This window comes from Ceratina calcarata, unplaced genomic scaffold (genome assembly GCF_001652005.2).
Source record: "Ceratina calcarata isolate Rehan_Ccalc_2016 unplaced genomic scaffold, ASM165200v1 scaffold297.2, whole genome shotgun sequence".
NCBI lineage: Eukaryota > Metazoa > Arthropoda > Insecta > Hymenoptera > Apidae > Ceratina > Ceratina calcarata.
The window spans coordinates 753,562-759,591 of NW_017152138.1; the positions used below are offsets into that span (position 1 = coordinate 753,562).

Genomic DNA, 6,030 nt, shown 5'->3' on the forward strand with positions numbered 1-6,030 from the left:
GAATAAATCCGTGTAATAATTTCTGACGCTCCCTTACTTTCCTCCAGATCGAATAGTCAACTTCCTGTTTCTAATTACTTCCTCGAACCACTCGAAGTAATCCAATTAAGAATCATCGTATTATGGAAAAGCGTTCCCTAATTTAAAATTCAATTGCTTCGAGTGATTTTCAAAGAGAGCTCCGCAAGTTTTCTACGGCCTTCGTCAACTTCCAGTTATCAGCCGCTCCGGCCGCCGACTCGTCCACATCACCCGAGCTCTCGGGTCAAAAATCGTTTCAGCCACATTCGAAATGCATTCAATTTTTCTTTCCACGAAATCAATCTCGTATCTGATTCACGTTTAAGAACTGCGACACGCGTCCTGACCTCCGCGTCTTATATTATGTTCCGAAACTTTACTAAACTCGAATCCGTTCCCAGTCGCCGCTGAGAGAATTCGGAAATTTTCTCTCACCCACGCGAGTTCCATTAACTCGTGCGATTCCAGGCATTTCGCGCGGCGTTCCACGCGTTTTCGGGTCACCGTTGGCTTCGGTCAGGTGTTACGTAACTCCGTGACCGAGCCGGAGGAGGTATCGTCGACTTTGTTGCTCACGGCTTGAGACGCGATCGATTATTTATCCGACGTGACAGGGACTACTGCCGGTGTTCTCGGTTCACCGAGAACCGCGACGCATTTCGCGAAACGTTCCACGGTTCCCCGGCACCAGCCCGGACCCGGAATTTTCATCGGGCTTATCGATCCAGCCTCGAAAATGGAACATGCGAAAGCCAGCCAGTAACCGACGGGGAACACTGCCTTTTGCGAGTGATTAAAAAACTGTTCTTTCTCTTGTAATTGCGGCAACGATGCCACTCTATCGTAATTGCATGTTCACTGACAGAGCAAACTATTTTTACCTTTTCACAGCAAAACTAAACAAGTGTTCTTACACGTACATCCACTTGATCGTTAGATATCGTTAGACCGTATCGATAAATTAGTTACAGATATACATTTTTCTATGAAAAGACATAAGAAAAATTGACAGGATTAATTTTGTACACGTAACAGCTAATACATGTTCCTGTTTCTATTAGCAAACTAACTGGCAGTGGATATTAGAACGGGTTATCGTTGCCTCTATCAGTGCTATCACGATCGACGTAAAACGTGTAATAGAGTTTTCAGGTTAAAGTTCTCCACCGCTCTACCGGCAGCTACACTTTATTGGAACGGATTAGCGAGAGTCCAAGTGGCTTGCTACGTTTTAACGCGATTACCGGCAAGTTCTGGGTCAGGCCACCTCTGACCACAATCCCGATGAACCTAATAACCCATAAGATGCACCGATCAATTGTCACAGAAAAATCTGTATCGACTTTCGACTAAACCTGACTACCAACACGAAACGTGTGATAAAAACGTTTAAGGTAAACGTTTGTTCTATCACTGCTCGTAAAGAGTTCATAGTTTTATGAATGAAACGAGATATTTATGTTGAAATTTCACGTCAGGCGCGAGAGGTGCCGATAAAATCGGCGAAAGATTAATCTGACGATTAAACCAATCTCGAGAACGAGCATCGCGACTCGCTGATAATGGATTATCACACGCTGGCATAACGTGTAGCTCGCTGTCACTGCGATTGATCACCTGACTGCGAGTCTGTCCAACAAAAACGATCTAATTTACGTGGCAGGCATCGCCGATTAACCGAAAACGATGTCACAGTTAGAAGACCGATGAAAATGAGAATATGCGTCTCGTGGGTACGGGCCACAAATGACATACAGTTTATAATTGTGTATTTTTCATTGAGGGAGAAACGAAATTAATGGTCTATTTAAAAGTGAAAAATGTTTGCCATAATTATGGAAAAATGTGTCTAAAAATTCGTAAAACATAAATTTATATTACAAATGTTTTAATTTGCGGAAAAATCAGACTGATAATTATGATCATATCGACGAATGAAAATGTTGGCCCAGGAATTCTTGGTCTATCGATCGGAAGAGTCTGGGCAGGCTCCCAGCAAGGCTCGTTAATTGTTAACCGACGACTCCGGTGGCCAGTTAATTACGGCCGACGTATTAATAGGAAGTTAATCGCGGCCGCTTCCAAAATTTATTTCACCGTGAACTGACTCGGCTCGACGGGTCTGGCAAATATTTGTCCCCGAGTCGCGGTCTTTGAAAAGCGCTCGCTTAACTCTACAAGCTTTTTTTCCCTCGTACTTGCCCTGCACCAGGGTTGGAATTAAAATTCCATCTGGCGGAGGTTCGCGCCTGACCTTCAAGCCTGAAAAATTCGTCCAGCTTCGTTTTTTTACGTCTTTTCATCGTCTCGTTTCGCTCGGGAACGAGCAATTAGTGTTGCGAGGGGGTAAGAACGGCACATTTACTGCTTGCCGTTGTAAACGAACTTTGGAGAATGGTTAATAAAATTTGTTTAATCAATTAGAAATTGATAAATCATAGAACCGAAGATGTAATTTGCATTTTAATATGTTTACAGTAAGAAGTTCGAATTATGTTAACAATTTCGAATGCGTATTGATAAAAATGGAATCGATAGACTAGAACTCACGAGAAATGGCACTCGACGTTTCTTTCAGAAAATTCGTAACGCTGCCTATTGCGTGTCGATGAAAAATCGTTAGGCAAATTACGCGGATTCACGTCGAAAATAGGGACGAGAGAAACTTGAACGCGACTCAAAAGTTTGCACGGTCTCTCGCCCCCTCCGACCGGAAACCGCGCGGTAATTATTGCGTAACTTCGACCGGGACTCTTTGTTAACAACGAAAGCCCCACTCGAGACGAGTATCCGATGTTGAGCGCTCGAGGAAGCGTGAACTTCGTCTTCACGCTTCTGTTTCCATCCCTCTTCTCCCCATCGACCTTTCCCGCCGCTACATTTTTTCTTTTCCATTTCTCCCAAGGATTAATGAATTCGTATAATACGTAAGTACAAACATATGAATTTTTCCGCGTTATTATTCACCACTCAGACCTTTTTTCCTCCTCTACATTTTTTTCTTCTCCACTTCACCAAAGGAATAATGAATTTGCATAATATAAGTACCAGCCGCACGAAGGACTGTTAGTTTTTGTCAGAAGCGTTCATTCGCAATCCTTGTCCTCTTTCATATCTCTGATTACTCTACGTGCCGGGCTATCGCGGTTCTTTATATTTAGTCGACTTCTTTCACCGGCGCATCAGTGGAAATCTCAAATATTTGGCTACGCCACCGGCTTCGTGTTGTTTGTTTCGTTCCCGGTGTCCCGTAATTTAATAGCAAATTTTTTCTTTGCGCCTGTCCGCTCCTTGCTTTTATTTACCCAGCTAACCATTGTACTTTCTCTGTACGCGAAACAACCTTTTTACCGCGACCTACTATATATTTCACTGAATAAAGTGACGAGGGAGTCCGTGATTTCTCACGTAGGAAGCCACTTTGATTTTTCCCCGGGTAAGCTCGATCATAAATATTAAAGCTGTACGATCCACGAGTCACGCGTAAGCTCTCAGAGTTTCGCGGCTCGTATAGCGCTCATTTATTAACCGGCGAATAATTTTACGACCTTCAATGAATTCGAAACTTTCCCTCAAACGCCATCCAGGGGAAAATTCCGAATCTCCAACAATTTTCAAAGACACCTACGACGTTTAAACCATGCTTTTTAAACGAAATTAATGGCCACTCGCGTTAAATACTAAACCAGACGTTAGCACTTTAAACGATTAAAATATGTGAATTTATGTAAATTCATGCGTTCGTATAATGAACCGTTCCTAGAGGATAATTAAAAGAGACTTTCGCATCGATCACTTAATTCCATTTTATGGCTGCTTGAAGTAATTCGTTTTTGTCGAATCCGCGATAAAGACGTTTTACGGAAGCAACGTCCAGTCAAGCGGATAGAGAGCATGCAGATAGAATTTCAAAGGACTCACCCCTCATGCCGAGGATCGACGACCGTTCTCCCGGTTGAAGGGACACCACTTTTCTTTCGTTCCTAACACGTTTCCAAGGAACAACTTTCTCCGACACGATCACCCGCGCACTAAGGATTCAGGAACATGTAACACTCTGAAAAATAAACGCATCAACTATTTACACGTTGTAACAATGAAACAAAGTGATTTGATAAAACAGTATTCAAACGATAAAATTACTGAATTCATTTTCCAACTCGCTTAAAATTTTTAAAACGAGACGTGCCAAGGAATTAATAAAAAAAAGATCGTAGGAACGAAATTCTATTTCGTCACGTAGTAGCAGGGTAAAAAGGGTTAAGAGTTAGCGGAGTTTTCTTGACAAAGCCAAGGAACGGAGTAGCAAGATTTCTCTGGAAAGTGTCGGGAAAGCCACCACAACGAGCAGAGCTGGGAGAACCCGTAGGTAACCCGGGAACGCGTAATGAAATTCCTTCAGGTGTCACAGGAAAGAAAGGAAATTCGATAAGGCGAAGCATTCTCGGTTGAAATTCGAGGGCCTGATCAATTTATGAACCATGTACCAAGTGTGTATTGTCTATCAAAAAATCTGATAGTAAATCATATAAGAGTAATCATTTGTACAATGATTCATGAACTTTCAATAAAACTAGAAAAAATAAACTTTCTTTATATCTGTTAAATTATATTTTTTAAATAGTTAAAGAGAAATGTTGTAAACTCGGTTTGTCGCCCGATAAGTAAACTACGGACTTTATGTATTTACAGAATATGGAGGAAATATAAAAAGCTGCTTATCACGATGCCTGGGACTTTTATTTAAAATACGATTTTTAAATTCATACAATCATGTTACTTTGCATAAAAGTCTGTAATTTACTCACAAGGCAGTGCAGTTGATATTCAGTAAGGATAAGCGGAAAGAAAACTTTCGAACCACGAGACTGATGGATACGGGGAGGTATATTGAAGTCTCCTTTGAACGTAAATTAATTTTCCATCTGGATTCCCGCTCGCCTAGCGTGCAAATAACCTCAGACGTAGGGAGAGAAGTTTAAAAACCCGGTGAAACAGAGCGTACCGAGATAGTCGTTTGTGCCGAACAACCAGACGATCGAGATTACACGAGTTTCATCTACCTTTGCTAGCTAAGGGAACGATGCCAACCGATTCGACACTGTTCTGGGAGAAATCTGATATTGGAATTCTTGTTTTACGATTATACGCGAATCTATGATATACGTCTTCGGATCAATCGAATTATGATAGCAATTTATTATGTTCTGATTACGATTTGAAAGTTCGACAAGAATTTAATGAGTCTGTTATCGCGAACACTATAATCTTTTCACGTTCCACGAAATACTGCGCTTTATAATGAATTTTTACAAATGTTAATCTTTCTAAAACTCACCTGCGAAGATTCCGAAGACTGGCCAGGTTTTGATAACACGTCACAAAAGCACACGGCACAACGTCATTACAACCGTCTTAATATCGAATTTTCAACTCTTAAGAATAAGCCTCATGTTTCGACTCTCACCAGCTTCCCCTCGATTCCCGCACTAAATTAATCGACACCGAGTGAACGGTAGCTAAGAATTAAGAATCACAATCTCTGTGCCCGTAACCCATCTTGCCCGAGACGGAATTCACGTGGCACCGGATCGATTAACCCCTTCGATCCCCCTCTCCCTTCTCCCGCCTTCGTTTCTCGCCCTGGAACCGAGCCGTGTTCTAATTAATCTCCTTTTTTTTTAGGCCAGCTCCGATTCGGGGGATCGTTAAACACGCGCGAGTGGGTCAAGGACGCGGCCTGAACTTGCTGCTTCGACCTAGCCCGGGAAAACTCGTAAGCTTCACCTCCCGGGGTTCAACGCAGCCTTTTCAATCGTCGCTTCAGTTTTCTTTCAATTTTTTAAGCCTTCAGAATTCTCGAATTAAAACTTAATTCTTCGATGATGTACTAAAAATTGATTGAGTAAAAGATGGATTCTATTTGAAGAAGAAAAAGATGTGTCTTTTGTTCTTTCATAATAAATTTTTTGAATAGTGAATTAAGGATGTATTGGCTATACAGTCAAT

General features: G+C 41.7%; 1 long non-coding RNA gene across 2 annotated transcripts in view; it reads right to left on the reverse strand.

The window, feature by feature from the left end:
* Nucleotides 1-3,945: 3,945 nt before the first annotated feature.
* LOC113464202 (uncharacterized) overlaps nucleotides 3,946-6,030 on the reverse strand; it is a 7,726-nt gene continuing 5,641 nt past the window's right edge. For both annotated transcript variants that reach the window (XR_003389048.1, XR_003389049.1), the window contains exons 2-3: nucleotides 5,360-5,664; nucleotides 3,946-4,078 (exon numbers count right to left, since the gene is read on the reverse strand). This is a non-coding gene — a long non-coding RNA (uncharacterized LOC113464202). The remainder of the gene's footprint in view (nucleotides 4,079-5,359; nucleotides 5,665-6,030) is intronic.